This window comes from Ceratotherium simum, chromosome 39, assembly GCF_057802395.1.
Source record: "Ceratotherium simum simum isolate JZ-2026a chromosome 39, ASM5780239v1, whole genome shotgun sequence".
NCBI classification, from domain to species: Eukaryota; Metazoa; Chordata; class Mammalia; order Perissodactyla; family Rhinocerotidae; genus Ceratotherium; species Ceratotherium simum.
Genome location: NC_141938.1, coordinates 13,473,276 through 13,489,623, shown reverse-complemented (window position 1 = coordinate 13,489,623; position 16,348 = coordinate 13,473,276).

The following is a 16,348-nucleotide window of genomic DNA, read 5'->3' as shown; positions in this document are numbered from 1 at the left end:
AAACAGGCCCCCAGCCTCCGCGCAGGGGCGGGTGCGGGGGGGCGCGGCTGTGCCCCCGACGCCCGGGGCGTGGCAGGATGGCAGCGGGGGCGGGGAGGGCTGTGCGCACCGCGAGGACCGACGCGGGCGTGGGTCGCGGCTGCCCGGGCCGCGGGGGCTGGGTGGGGGGCCGGGGAGTGGGGACCCCGGGCCTCCCCGGGCCTCAGTTGGCCCAGGCGCGTTAGGGACCCGGGGGCGGGCTTGGGGATGCCGGCTCGGGCGCGCTGGGCGCCCGGGTGCCCGAATGAGACAGCCAACCTGCCCGGCCGCGATTATGTAAAGGAGTCGCCTCCGCCCGCTGCGCCAGGGGCGTAGCGGGGGAAGGGGTTGGCGAGGGGCGGGCGGGGCGGTTGTTTTCCCGGCTCTCCGAGTTCCCCCACCCAACCGCGGGCCGCTGGGCGGGACGGGGACCCGGCCCCGGACGCCTGGGTCCTGCGGGCCGCTCCCGCCAGGGTCTGCGTGGCCCGGGAGGGCCGGAGGTGGGGAGTGGGGAGGCGGTGGCCGGGCCCAACTTTTTTCCCTGTCCGTTTCTCCCACTTCCTCCCCGGTCGTGGGAGAGGTCCGGCGGGGGACGGGGGCGGGGGAGGAGGGGACGAGCGCGAGGACAGCCTGACCCGGCCCGGCCGGCCGCGCGCTGCACACAGTAGGCGCCCGGGGCGCGCTGGCGGGTGCGCTCAGCCCCCTGGCGAGGGGGGCTCCCGGCCTCAGTTTCCCCTCCCGCATTCCCTGGGACGGAGAGGGCCCGCACCTGCTTTCGCTGAGCGCTTTCCCGAGCGCTTCTGGAGTGGCTGGCTCTGTCCGGGGTCCTGTCTACCTCCATCCCAACATCTCATCGCCTTGTCATGTTATTATTTATTGTTCTCGTCCCTATTACCACCATCACCTTACAGGCAGGAAACTTCCACTGCCACGGGCGACAGGGACCCCGTCTGTCCTCCGCTGACTTCAAAGATTTCCTTCCCCCCACCCCCTGCACTTGACGGCTTCTTCGCACAACATCTTATAAGCGCCTTTCAGCTCCCAAACGGGGTGAATTGACTTTTGTAATAATGATTTGGCTCCGAGGGGAAACCCGGGAGGCCCCCAGAGGGGAAGTGACAGCCCTGGGACTTGCAGCCTGAAACCAGCGCCGAGGAGATGGGAAGGGACTGAGGGAGGGGCCAGTGGGTCCAGGGCAAGGGTGGAACCCGGGGACTTTGTTCTAACGACCCTGCCTGGCATATAAGCCAGGCTTCCTTCCTTAAACTAGCCTGCCACCAGCCTGGGGACAAGAAGGGACAACCAGAAACCCTTTTGCAGGTCTCAGGATTGTGCATGGAGAGCTGCAGGTGACTGAAGCTCAGGCCTCAGTCCCAAATGGTCTTACTTCCCCCCACCCCAAGCTAGGCTGGTTCAGCCAGAGCAGGCGTGACTCAGTTTCCCGCCCTGTACTGCCCAGCCTCAGATATCTTGCATGGGCTCTCCACAGTTAATAACCTGAGTCAGAGGGCGCAGGGACTCCTGTGTGACATTGGTCTTGAATCTCATCCTCATCACGCCCTGGGAAAAGGCAAGGGTGACACGATTTTCACCTGACGTGAGGAAACTGAGCCCCAGACAGGGACAAGGAGCAAAAATGTTGAATCCAGCCTTCCCCCGCACTCTGGACCCTGCCAGAGGGGCTGGGGGTGGGTCCTGCAGGAAATTCCAGCCTGGCAGACCCTGACCCCGTGCCCGCTCCTGCCCCTGCAGTGAAGATACAATGAGGGAGCGAGGCAAAGATGTGTGCTGACTCCCCTCCTCAGTCCCCCCCCCCAAAAAAATAGCCAAGTAGATACTATTGTTAAACCTAATAAAGTTATACTATTTTAAAACCTAATAAAGTATAAAAGATTGAGTTACTGTGTGGCCTTGGGCAGATTGCTCAACCTCTCTCATCCTTAGAGTCTCTTGGAGAGAATAACGGTAGAGACTTCCTAGGGTTGTGACAAGGGAGAAACAAGATGCTACAGGTAACGTACTTAGCACAGTGCCTGCACCAGGGACGTCCCCAGTACACCGTAGATGTCATTGTGTTGTTGCTATTATTATTTGGGCAGAGATGAAATCCACATTTCCAAAGGTGAAAAACTCACACACACTCAAGGCATTTTGGACCTCATTGGCAGCCCTCCATAAGATGCTTGGCAAAAGGGGTCTTGGAATGTACGGGGACCAGCTCCATCTCAGCAATAGAACAATATAAAAGTTGATAAAGAATCGCCACTTGTCTCAAAACAGATTTGTTCCACGGCGAGTGGTAACACCACCTCTCTTTTCTAAGTTCCACCTTTCCGTGTTGTTTTAGTCTGTCTATGCAGTGGGGGTTATTATCCCCAATGTACATGATGAAGACACAGAGACCCAGAGAGGGTAAGTAACTTACCAAAGACACACAGCGAGCAAGTAGGGGGACTTGAATTCGAGTTATGTTGGCTAAACTGCAAAGTTATAATATTTTAAGCAGATCATTCTTGTCACCATAAATGCGGGTTGCTTTTGGGATGGGGAAGTAGGGGTGATGGGGAGCAGGGTGACAGAGCTCGTGTTCACTCTATTCTTTGATCTTTTGAATTTTGTAGGATGCATGCATTACTTATAATAAAATAAAAAATATTTTTTAAAGTAACTTTCCTTAACTTTTGTGCCTCAAAGGACATCAGCAAGAAAGTGAAAGAAAAACCCACAGAGTGTGAGAAAATATTTGCAAACCGTAGATCTGATAAGGGTCTACCCAGAATACAGAAAGAAATCTTAAACTTGGCAATAAAAACAGAAATAACCAAATTTTTTAAATGGGCAAAGGAGTTGCACAGACATTACTCTGAAAGAGATCAACGATGGCGAATAAGGCTCATGAAAAGTTGCCCAACATCATTAGTCATAAGGGAAATGCAAATCAAAACCACCGTGAGATGTCACTTCACCTCTGCCAGGACGGCTAGAGTCAAGAAGACAGACACTAGCAAGAGTTATCGAGGATGCAGAGATGCTGGAACCTCCTACATGGCTGGTGGGAACAGAAATGGTGCAGCTGCTGTGGGAAACCTTCTGGCAGTTTCTCAAAAGGTGAAACATAGAATTACCATCTGACCCAGCAATTCCATTCTTAGGTATATACTCAAGAGAAATGAAAACACATGTCCACACGAAAACTTGTACACGAATATTCACAGCAGCATCATTCACGATACCCCCAAAAGTGGAAAAAACCCAACGTCCATCAACAGGTGAATGGATACACACAATGTGGTCCAACCATGTAGTGGAATATTACGCAGCCGTGAAAAGGAGTGAGGCACTGACACAGCCACACTGAGGACAGACCAGTGTCCTTGAACAGACCGGTCATCACTTGAACACACAATGCTCAGTGAGAGAAGCCAGACACAAAAGGCCACACGGTGTGTGATTCCACTGATGTGAAATGTCCAGAACAGGTACATCCACAGGCAGAACGTGGATCAGCAGATGCCTGGAGCTGGGAGGTGTTGGGGGGATTGGGGAGTGACTGCTAGCGGACAGGAAGTTTCTTTTTAGGGTGATGGAATGTTCTGGAATTAGATAGTGGTGGCTGCACAACTCTGTGAATACACTAGAAACCACTGAATTATAGACTTCAAAAGGGTGAACTGTATGGCACGTGAATTATATCTCAATAAAAAATTATTTAGGTATATAAACATCATTCTTTTTTGATTAAGGAACACTTTGCAGCCTACAAAACTCTTATGCCTTCCTTATCTCATTTAATCTTCAAAATGCCTGAGATATTTTAAGAGAATGTGTCTCAGTACAGAAGGCCACACAGGTTTGCCTCAGTTTACCAGTAGTGGCGAGCGCCGTATCTCTCTCACATGCAGCCACAAAACAAGGGCACGGGGCCCTTGGGCACTGGCTTCCAAAGTCTTTAGGTTTTTCACGGTTATTGACTGTTCTCTCAACCATGACCCGAGAGGGGAGGGGATGAGGGGCCTCCCCCAGCTGCTGTGGGTGAATTCAGGGCTGCAGGTTCAGAGGGCTCAAGGCTCAATGTGTTAACAGAGTTTGCACACGGGCCTTGGGCACCCTAAGCAACATTCCTGGAGAAAGATCTGGCAAAGGGAGTTGGGGGTAGGTGTTCCAGTTTTGAAAAAGGAAGGGACACAGGTAGGTTCCAGAACCCAGGGTCACTGAGTCTGATGGGGACCCCATGATGATTCTAGAACATTCTATTCAGCAGTTAGTCTGCCTGGAAGCCCACAGAGCCAGGCCCGGGCGCCACCCATGGGCCAGGTCCCTGATCTCCGGCTCACATTCTAGTGGAGACTAAAGATAATAAGCAAAGAGACAAATAAATAAAAGAATTTCAGACAATTATCAGTACAATGGAGACAGTTAACCAGAGGAACTGGAGAGACAGTGATCCAGGCCCGGGGGCTATTTTTTTTTTTAAATGAACATGTGTCAAAAGATTTTATTTCACTCATTCATTAATGAGGAAACCAGTAAGAGGTTACAGCAGGTTCCAAGGAAAATTCAAACACCCATATGTGAGCCAATCAGAAAGGCTAGAATGAATTTACAAACAGAAGCAAAACGTGGCTGTGCACAATTAATTTGTATTTCTATGGACTAGAATCCCTGCCGTTATTATCAGTTTTCTGCAACATACACGGTTGGAAAATAGCTCAAAGACAGCGAAACGCACAGAGACCCCGTGGAATCAGACAACATCTAGTTTTGTCTAGGGGTGAGGTTTTTTTAACGGTCATTGGGACACTTCTTTCGTGAGCGGAAATCTGCGTGAGGATCTGGGGACAGACTCCCAGGTGGAAGGAACAGCAGGGTAAAGGCCCAGAGGTGGGACTAAGTTTGTGATGAGCTGGGGAGGAGGGATGAGCGGATGAGTGTTAACGGGTACAGGGTATCTTTTTGGGGTGACGGAAATGTTCTAAAATTAGATGGTGGTGATGGTTGCACAACTTTATGTATATTTTGAAAACCACTAAATTGTACACTTTAAAGAGTGAATATTCCGGTATGTGAATTACATCTTGATTTTTTTTTAAAGCAAAGCAACACCCATGTTCACAGAAGCAGGATTCACAACAGCTAAAACGTGGAAACAATCCCAGTGTCCATGGATGGATGATGGATAAGTACAATGTGGTCCATCCACATTGAATATTCCATCCACTGGAATATTACTCAGCCTTGAAAAGGAAGGAGATTCTGACACCTGTTCCAACGTGGATGGACCTTGAGGACATGACACTCAGTGACATGAGCCAGACACAGAAGGACAGATACTGTGTGATCCCCTCACAGGAGGCCCCTAGAGGAGTCACATCCACAGAGACAGAAAGTAGATGGTGGGGCCAGGGGCTGGGGGAGGGGAGGGGAGTCAGTGTTTCATGGGGACAGAGTCAGTTTGGGAAGATGGAAAGTTCTGGAGACGGATGGTGGGGATGGCTATGCAACAATGGTAATGTATTTTAACTACTGAACTGTATGCTTAAAAATGGTTGAAAGGGTAAATGTTCTGGTATATATATTTTACCACAATTATTTTTTTTTCAAGGAGGGGAAAGTCAGTTGACTAACAGAAAAAGGGCATTAGTGAAAAAACTTGTGTCATCCGAATACACCGTGGGCTTTCGTTAATGGCGATTTGTGAGCTGGTCCTCAGCCGTGACCAACATGCGGTGTGGCACAGTGCCAGCATTAGGGGAAAGCAGGGGGAGGGGTATATGGGAAATCTCTTTAAGATCTTTGCAACTTTTCTGTAAATTAAAAAATTTTCCAAAATAAAAAATTTATTTCACAGCGAAAAGAAGCAAATATTGAGGCTACAAGATTGTATACATTTTTTAAACCCATCAAACTGTATACTTAATATCTGTGTGTTTTTACTGTCTGTAGCCTATACCTTAATTAAAAAAAAAAAAAAACAGAAATAAAAACACCAGAAAAAACTCACTTGACTTATATATAAAACTATGCTTAACCTTTGGCCCAGAGATTCTGTATCTAGAAGTTTATTCAAAAGAAAGAATTTGGGGTGTGCTTCAGCTGCAAGGATGCTGCATCTAGCCCGGTTTATAAAATCGAAATCCTGGAAAGGGATGCAAATGTTCTGTAATCGAGTTTTGGTGATTAAATGGGTGTGATATTCAAAATGTTTAACCAGCCAATTAAGCCCGGGCACTGACCAGTTGGGATGAAAAGTGGGCCAATCCGAAGGAAAGATGGAAGCTGTGGCCAGGACTGTTCTCACGTGAACTGGCTCAATTCGATCCTGGCTCACATCCACACGATGGAATACCATGCAGCTGCGAAAAATGGTCCTGAAGATGAATATATCTTGAAATGGGGAGATGGTCCACCTATAGGAACGGGAAAAGTGGGTTACAAACCAGTACAGTTAAAAAGTCCCCATTATTCTTAAAAATATACACACAGTATATCCCAGTACATACACCGAGGTATCAACAGTGGTCATCTGTATGTCGTGTGATAAGGGTGAATTTCACCCCTGCCCCAAAGCCCCAGTAGATAGTTGTGTGTCACAGCTGCACATCCTTCTAGTTGCTGTATGTGGGACGCGGCCTCAGCATGGCCGGAGAAGTGGTGCGTCGGAGCGCGCCCGGGATCCGAACCCGGGCCGCCAGCAGCAGAGTGCACACGCTTAACTGCTAAGCCACGGGGCCGGCCCAAGGGTGAATTTGTTGCTTCTCTGAATATTTGAATTTTTCTTCAATAAATATATATTGCTGTCTTAAAATGAAAAGAAAAAAAGCCAAGCTAATTGCACTAGATAGAAAGAAAATAACTTATGAGGGTTTTGTAACAAATTACCATAAACTTGGTGAATTGAAACACAAATTTATTTTCTTATATTTCTAGAGGTCAGAAGTCAAAAATGAGTCTTACAGGCTACAATCCAGGTCTACAATCAGGCAGGGCTGTCCTCCGGAGGCTCCGTGGAGAACCTTCTCCTGCCTTTTCCAGCTTCTAGAGGCGCCGCGTCCTGGGCTCGGGGCCCCTTCCTCCGTCTGCACAGCCCGCAGCGCAGCGTCTCCCGTCTCTCTCTGCCTCTCACCCTCCTCCTCCCTCTGACGAGGACCCTGTGGTGACACTGGGACCCGGGGATCCAGGGTCATCCCCATCCCAGGAGACTTAACTTAATCCATCTGCAAAGTCCCTTTTACCACATAAGGGAGCATATTCACAGCTTCCAGGGATTAGGACGTGGATATCTCCAGGAGACCATTATTCTGCCCAGTACAGGTTTGAATGGACAAACCAGGCAATTAGTAGGGCAACCAGGCTTCTGAAAAAGCCAATGTGATTTCCTGCCACATTATTAGAGGTCTAGTGCTCAGCTCATGGGAGGTGGTGGTCTTGCCAAACCATTTAGAGGGAGCAGACCAGGATAGTGAAGGGAGACAGGGAGCCATGTCCCACAAGGAAAGACAAACTGTCAGCCAGGCCTGGTTCGAAGGAGTCTTCTTTGTGGCTGATGTGTAGAAGATGGAATTGATTCTGGGGGTTTCCCGAGGAAAGGATGTCAGACCTGGTCTTGGTGCTGTCTGAGTCTCCGCCCACTGCCTGGCCTACTGTACTGGGTTCAGTTAGTGCATCGTGTACTCTACTGCCAGGAGGGTGGATCGGCACTCTATCAGGAGAACCTTCTGGAAGCCTTGTGGGGAGCCCTTCCACCAGACTCATTTGGTCTAGCTCCAAACTGCTAACAAGGCTGCAGAGGCCTAAATCAGAGAATCCAGAGCAAAGTCTAGTTCCTAAAACTATACTAGTGTTTGCACACCCGTGTTCACAGCAGCGTGATTCACAGTAGCCAAGAGGTGGAAACAGCCTAAATGTCCATGGAGGGATGATGGATAAACACAGTGTGTCCATCCACACACTGGAATATTATGCAGCCATGAAAAGGAAGGACATCCTGACACCCGCTCCAACGTGGATGGACCTGGAGGACGTGATGCTCAGTGACATGAGCCAGACACAGAAGGACAGACACTGTGTGATCCCTTCACAGGAGGGCCCTAGAGGAGTCACACCCACAGACACAGAAAGTAGATGGTGGGGCCAGGGGCTGGGGGGGGGAGGGGGAGTCAGTGTTTCATGGGGACAGAGTCTCAGTTTGGGGAGATGGAAAGTTCTGGAGACGGATGGTGGGGATGGTTGCGCAACATGTGAATGTGCTTCATACCACTGAGCTGTGCCCTTAAAATGGTTACAATGGTGACTTTTACGTATATTTTACCACAATAAAAAAATCAAGGTTCTGATAGCTAAAAAAAAGAAAAGAAACGATATTGGGGTCCAGTGTAACAGAGGCCAGCCTTTTCTATTTGTCAGATGAAGACATTAGAGAGAAAAGAGCCCTCAAACCACCCCCCACAACTATAGAGACAAGTGGCCACCGGCTCTGACCCTCTTGACACAGCCGTGACCACTCGCAGGCACATGGCCGATGCTGTGGGCAGGGCCTCTGCATTTGGTGCCCAGGGTACCCGGAACTCATGCGCGGCTCCAGAGAAGGCCAGGCGGGCTTCCAGAAGCCTCCGCCCATTCAGGCTCCTCCCACGGCCCCGGGGCCCCTCCCAAAACGCGCTCGGGGCAGAGCTAACATTTAACCGGCACAGCCCGGGTGGCCAAACCAGGTGTGCAAGTATGGAAATCACTGTGGCCCGGAGCCCCCGGGGACCCCTGCCCCCCCAGCCCTCCCCTGGGCCACCCCCGAGCATCCTGGGAGCAGCAGACCCTCCCCCAGCCCCTGGATTCATAGCGGTTGGGTCGACGCCTGGTCTATTTGCAACTGGGGGCTGGTGCACCTCCCTGGAGAGGCCTCGGAGCGCAGAAGAAGGGGAGCCGCTCTGGCTGGCGCTGCGCCGTCCTCACCCTGCTCCCCAGCCCAGCCTTCCCGTCTGCGCAACGCGCCCTCTGGGTTTCCACCCGGCTCTGCCCGCTCCCACCTGTGCGCTGGGCTCCTGGATGCCCCCTCACTTCCAGGCTCGACCACTGCCCCCCAGAACCCTGGAGAGGGCTCCAAAGCGGGGCGCCAGCCTGCCTGCCTTTGGGGTCCGGCTCAGAGCTCTGCCGCGCTCCCACACCGCGGGAATTGGCTTAGGGCAGTGGGTCATACCAGCGGGTGATTCTCCGTCCCCAGGAGACACTGGGGGACATCTGTGGTTGTCACACTGGGGGTGCTCCTGACATCGACTGGGTGGGGGCCAGGGATGCCGCTCCGCCCCCCACAGCGCCCAGGATGGCCCCCCACACAGAGAGTGATTGGGCCCCAAATGTCCCCAATGGCGAGGGCGACAAGCTCTGGCCTGGGTCTAACTTCCATCCTGCCCGCTGGCTCCTCCCTCTCTGTACTCTGCAGTGACGGGGAACCGCTGCCCGGTGGCCTCCGGACAGCCAAGCCCTTGAGCCCCCCGCTGCCCTCCAATCCCAGCTCCCCAGCAGACCCTCCTGCCCCCACCGCCCGAGGCGGCCCGTCTCCACTGTGGGGGGGCCTCGCTTTCCATCTGCGCCACGGGCCTGAAGCCGGGTAATCCGCCGAGGCCCGGAGATGGTTCCCGGGGGTCAGCGTCACCCCGAGGGCCCCCGAGTGAACAAGGCGGGTCCCGGCCCGGCCCCTCCACGGCCACCCACGAGATGGCATCCCGGGAGAGAGGCAGCGCGGGGAGACCCGCCGTGGGGGCAGGCGGCGGGCGAGAGGGAGGGAGAACGTGGCAGCAGTGCTGGCCAGCCAGACCTCCCCTCGGTCTTCTTTTTTTAAAATCACCGCAATTTAAAAAGCCGCTCCTCCCTTCATCCTGCCTCCTGCCACGTGGGCCGGCCCCAGGAGGCCCCCCTCGCCCCGCTCTGCCGGGCCAGGCGCCGGGCCTGGCTTCAGTTTCACTTTGGTGTCACTGGTTTCACTTTCAGAGCCGGGGAGAGAGAGAGAGACGAGAGAGAGACAGAGAGACAAAGAGACAGAGAGATAGAGACAGAGAGAGAGAGGGAGACAGAGAGAGAGGGAGACAGAGAGGGAGAGAGGGAGAGAGGGAGAGAGAGAGGAGGGGAGGGAGGGAGAGAGAGAGATAGAGGGGCAGAGAGAGAGAGATGGAGAGACGGAGAGAGGGAGAGAGAGACAGAGACAGAGAGAGAGAGAGAGACAGAGAGAGAGAGAGGGAGAGAGAGGGAGAGGGAGAGAGAGAGAGAGGAAGGGAGGGAAAGAGGGAGAGAGAGATGGAGGGAGAGAGAGAGACAGAGAGAGAGAGAGATGGAGAGAGGGAGAGACAGAGAGAGAGAGACAGAGAGAGACAGAGAGAGGGAGAGAGGGAGAGAGACAAAGACAGAGAGACAGAGAGAGAGAGGGACAGAGACAGAGAGACAGAGAGAGACAGAGACAGAGAGAGACAGAGAGACAGAGAGAGAGACAGAGAGAGACAGAGAGACAGAGAGAGAGAGGGACAGAGAGAGACAGAGAGAGAGAGAGACAGAGATAGAGAGAGACAGAGACGGGGGGGCTGTGTCAGGTGCAGGAGCAGCCTCTGCCCCCATCCTGAGGGACCACCCTCTGCAGCTCCCTTTCCTGGGGAAGGTCAAGGGGTCAAGGTCAAGCCCCCTCTGTGTGACCTTGGGCAGGACAAGCCAGCTCCTCCCTCTGGGCTCTTTCCCCCGCGGGGCTGGGAATCGCGTCCACCCCACGGGGTGCTAGAAAGATCAAAGCCCTGCTGGCCGCTGACCCGGGACAAGGACTGTCCCGCGATGTCCCCAGTGGGAGGGGGCGGGGCAAGGTCCAAGGCAGAACAGGATGTTGGCTGCCTTCACCCCTCGAGGCACCCTTGGCCCAGAAACCACCAGGAAGGAAGATCCATGTGGCCTGAGTCTGGGGCCCGGGTGGGGAGGGGAGACAGAGTCCCCTGAGATCACCGGCCGTGGCCTGGGGCTCCTGGTCTGGCAGATACGAGCTGGAAGCCCAGCTGCCTGTCTCTGGGACTCAGTGTTTTCACCTGTGAAATGGGGGTGGCCTTGTTCCATGCCCCCCCCACAGGGCCCTGCAGGCTGGGGGTCCACGGCGTGGTCAAGCCTGGCTGAGAGCCACTTAGGGCGGGACCTGGGCCCATTCACCTCTCTCCCCAGCACCCGCTCAGGGCCTGGTAAAGCACTCAGCCAGATGGGACGGGGGAGTCACCCTGGGAGTGTCAGCTACAGCCAGGCCAGATAGGGTGGTTTGTCTTTCTATAACAGCTTTATTGAGATGTAAGCCCCATCCCACACGGTTCACCCACTTAAAGTGTACATTTCACTGGTTTTTAGTACATTCACAGAGTTGTGCAATCATCACCACTATCTAATCGTAGAACATTCCATCACCCCAAAAGGAAACCCCGTCCCCATCAGCAGTTGCCCCCATTCCCTCCCCCAGCCCCTGGCAACCATGAACCCACTTTCTGTCTGTGGATCTGCCTGTTCTGGACACTTCACATTAATGGACTCACAGACTGTGTGGCCTTCTGTGTCTGGTTCTCACCGAGCATTGTGTGTTCAAGGTCCATCCACAGTGTGGCTGTGTCAGGGCTTCATTCCTTTTCCTGGCTGAGTAATATTCCACTATGCGGATGGACCACATTGTGTGTATCCATTCTTCAGCTGGTGGACATTTCAGTTGTTTCCAGGGTGAATCATGCTGCTGTGAATGAGGGCAGGTGTTCAGGTAACCAGAGCAGGTCTCTATCAGCGTCTGTCCACCTGCAGTAAATGACGCATGGGGACCCTGTGTTTTCCGGGGTAAGAAGCAGACCCTAAAATGTACAGAGAAAAGCAGCACCCAACACAGGCTGCCGGGCACCTTCCCCGCCCCCATCCAGGTTGGCCCCAGTGTGAACCTGGGACTTCCAAACACGAGACTCTGAGAGGCTTCCAGAACCTCAGGGGCAGGCCCAGTGAGCAGCAGGGCCAGGAGAGTGAGGAACACAGGTCCCCGAAGAATGGTGGCTTTCCTTTAATGAGGAGGAGAGCTGGGCTGGGGGTGGGTAGGTCAAAGGGAGGGGAGGGGAGGGCAGAGGGGAGGGGCTGGGGAGGGGAGAGGAGGGAGGAGGGAAGAGGAGGGGATGGAAGGGGAGGGGAGGGGCTGGGGGAGGGGAGGGGAGAGGGAGGAGGGGAAGGGAGGAGGGAGGAGGAGGGGAGGGAGGAGGGAGGAGGGAGGGGCAGGGCTGGGGGAAGGTAGGGGTGGAGGGAGGAGGGAAGAGGAGGAGGGAGTGGAGGGGAGGAGGGAGGAGGGGAGGTGAGGGGCTGGGGAGGGGAGAGGAGGAGGGAGGGAAGGGGCTTGGAGGGGAGTGGAGGGAGGAGGGAGGAGGGGAGGGGAGGGACTGGGGAGGGGAGAGGAGGGGAGGGAAGGGGCTTGGAGGGAGTGGAGGGGAGGAGGGAGGAGGGGAGAGGAGGGGCTGGGGGAATGGAGGGGAGGAGGGAGGAGGGGAGGGGAGGGAAGGGGCTTGGAGGGAGGAGTGGAGGGGAGGAGGGAGGAGGGGAGGGGAGGGGCTTCCTCCTATGCCAGGTGAGCGGTGGCTCCCCCCACCCCCACCCCCGCACCTGTGCCCGGCGTCCCTCCCACCTTGGGCAGGGAGCCCCCGGGCAGGGGCGGAGGAGGAGGAGTCACGCAGGATCCGACTCCTGTCACCCCGGAGCCACTTCCTGCTCTTTAATGTGGGGCGAAGACAGGAGACAGCGCACCTTGGGGTTCACACATCCCCCGCCCGTGGGTGGGGGGCCGCCCTGGCCCCACCCGCAGCCCCTCGCTGAGCTCCCCCACCCCAGTCCCTGGGGCCCGGGGCCTCGTCCTTGCTCACTCAGCTCCCTGCTCCGGGGCGCTGGGCATCCCTGCGGAGACCCCAACCCTCCGCGGACCCCAGACCCAGGAATTCCGATCCCAGCCGCCCCGCCCCCTCCCCCAGCCCAACCCCAGGTGCGCCCCTCGGGGAGCCCAGGTGCACGCATGTGCGCTCACTGGGCGGCTAGCACCTCGTCTCCGGGGAGGCGTCCGCTCTCTGCCCGCTCTCTACTCTGGGGCGCTTGTCTGTGGGGTTGCTGAGTGGTAACGACACGTTTTATATTCGGGGCCCTAGACCCGTGCCCGTCTCCCTCCCTGTGGGCTGTCCCCTCACTCTCTTGATGGCGCCCTTTGATGCACCCAAGTTTCTAATTTAGATCAAGTCAAACCTGCCCTATCCCCACCACAAAATCCAAGGTGACTAGAAGGAAGGAAATGGGTGCCAGGGCAGGGGGGACGGTGGTGACCCCGTAAGTGAGCTCGCAGGCGAGGGGGGGGGAATCGCAGCCACCGGGAGGGTTCCGGGGGCTCAGAGAAGGTGGGAGGCCTCCTCGAGAGAGAGGTGACTTCTGAGCAGACGCCCCAGGAATGAAGGAGCAGGAGCCAGGCGGGTGTGGAGGGGGCAGTGTAGGGAATGGACAGTGGTGCCCCGGGACCTGGGGACGGGTGGGCTTGGTCTTCCGGGAGGAAGGAGGGATACAGGGACAGCTTCTCAGGGGCCTCCATACAAGGCACAGCTCTCAGCCGGTGAGCAGTGACCCGGGATTCTTGGACAAGGATATTCATAGAGTGACAGATAGTGCTAGAAAGTTCTAGAAAGTTCTATAGTTCTAGTTTGCTGTTGAAGCTGTCAGGATACCGGAGGAGGCAGCTTCAGCCTCGCTGGTTCTCAGGGAAGTGGGCATTGTAGAAACATCAGCCCCCAAGAGCCATTGGCCACATCGAGGGGGCCCCACACCCCTTCAGTGTCCCCGTCCAGCAATCTCACAACTCAGGGGCTCTCGGGGGCGTCCTCCTGCTTGGAGGGAGGAAGGGGTCTCTTAGCTGCGTGGCCTGGGCATGTCCTGAAGTTCTGGTCGCATCTGGGCTCACCCTGGAAGGAGGCCGGGGGCCGGGGCAGGGCCGGGAGACAGCGGTGTCCTCGTGCTGAGGGCAAGAGACAGCGCAGGACCCGATCCTGGAGAGAAGGAGGGAGATGGTCCTGCCAGCAGCTTACTTGTTTATTAAGATAAAACCCTCCATTTAAAACATTTCAAGGGTACAACTTAGGGCTTTTTAGTCCATTCCCAAAGTTGTGCTACCATCACCACAATCTAATTCCAGAACATTCCATCACCCCAAAAGGAAACCCCATCCCCATCACTAGTCATTCCCCATCCCTTGGCAACCATGAACCCACTTTCTGTCTGTGGATGTGCCTGTTCTGGACATTTCACATCAAGGGGATCACACACCGTGTGGCCTTCTGTGTCTGGTTCTCTCACTGAGCGTCGTGTGTTCAGGGTCCGTCCACAGTGTGGCTGTGTCAGGGCCTCACTCCTCTTCATGGCTGTGTCATACTCCATGGATGGACCACATTTGTGTATCCATTCTTCCGTGGATGGACACTGGGGATGTTTCCACTCTTTAGCTCTTGTGAATCGTGCTGCTGGGAACATTCATGAATACGTGTCTGTGTGGACACCTAGGAGGGAATTGCTGGGTCACCGGGTAACTCCACGGTTAACTCCTTGAAGGTGAATAGTGGACTTCTACGGAGTTTGGTGAGTGCCTGGGACCGGGGTGAATATTGACAGGGGTCACTGAGCGCTCATGACCTCCCCAAGAGGCAGGTCCATGTGAGGGCCATCGCCTCTCCTGCGCCCAAGGCTGGTGGGGGTTGAAATGATGAGCTTCCGTTCCACCTGGTGGGCAGCCAATGCCCTGACCCCTTGTTCCCTGCCCCGCCCCCAGAAACCAAAGGGTCCCCACCAGGCACCGCGGAGGCCTCCCTGACCCCTTTCTGAGCCGAGGCCCCTTCCCATGCCCATTCCGAGTGCTCACAGCTCTGCTGGATGGTTGTTAAATATTTGAACCTTGACCCCAGCCCACACCCCCAGCCAGGCTGGTCTCCTTCAGGTCAGGGGCTGGTGATATGTGGTCCCCCCCGCCCCCCCCATGCCTCTGTGCCCCCAGGGCCCTCGGCAGGGACACCCAGTCCCCAGGGGGCCGCCTTGCATTGGCTCCAGGGCGCGGTGAGCTCTCTCCAGCACCGAGGCTGGGCTCCAGGCTCCCGGAAGAGTCGGGGGGCTGCTCCTCTGTCTTTCAGGCCCCCCACAGGGAACGGCACAAGAGCCCGGCTCTCTGGGAACCGCAGACACCGATGGAGGTGGAGGAGAGAGCTGGGCTGGGGGAGCTGCGTGCGGAGATGGGGGTCTGTCCCCAGGGAGGTCGGTGTCTCTGGATGGGCCTCCTGTCCCCTTGGACAGGTCTCCTAACCTCTCTGAGCTCTGGGCCTGATATGCACATGGGGGTCCTGCTGCCCCGGGTCGGGGTGGGCGATGGCGAAGGGGGTCCCCCCCTCACCTGAGGCCCGCTTCTCCAGGTGGCTCTGCAGGCAGCCTCCCTCTGTCCCCCGGGAAGCCTGGGCAGAAACCCGACACTTGGCCTCGGTTGAGGCTGCCCCGGCGCCCAGGCCTCTCCCCCCACCTTCCTCCCCAGAGCCACCCTGTCGTTGCCACGGGGACCGCAGGACGGGCAGGTCCTCCAGCCACTGGCTGGCGGCTCCAGGTGCGGCCTGGGGCGCGCACACCTGGTCATAGGAGCCGAAGGCCCTGCTGGTTTCGTTTTGAGCGCGGCCCCTCCCCTTCCTCACCCCACTCCCCGCGGACCCCCGAGTTCTGGGAAAGCCTGTCTCAGCTTCCTCTGAACTTGGTTAACCCGGACTCCACGGCCCCGAGCGGGGGGCAAGTTCCGCCTCCCGGACCTGAGGCTTCCTGCCCTGCACACACCTCCCTCAGTCCCCCGAGGCCGCCGAGCACACAGCTCCCGACTCCCTACCTTCTAGAAGGTTCTGGGCCCACACCCCCTGCCACACCAGGCTCTGGACACAGGAGACCGGGTGGCTGCAGGGTCTGACGTCTGCTGCGGGGAGACTGTGGCCTCCTACACCGTCAACTTGGGGAGGGGTTTGGGCCAAATCAGGGTCCCCCCTCGGCACTGCGGACATGGGGGCCAGGTCACTCTCTGTGGGGCCGTCCTGGGCTCTGTGGGGGTGAGCAGCATCCTTGGCCCCCACCCCCCCGATGCCAGGAGCACCCCCAGTGTGACAGCCACAGATGTCCCCGACACCGCCCAGTGTCCCCGAGGGGGCAGAACTGCCCCCATGAGACCCAGGGGCCTAAAAGTCAGCTGGGGTGTGCCGCTGGTTCTGCGGGCCCTTTTCCTTTCCGTTTCTCTGCCTGCCCCGCCCCGGAGAAGGGA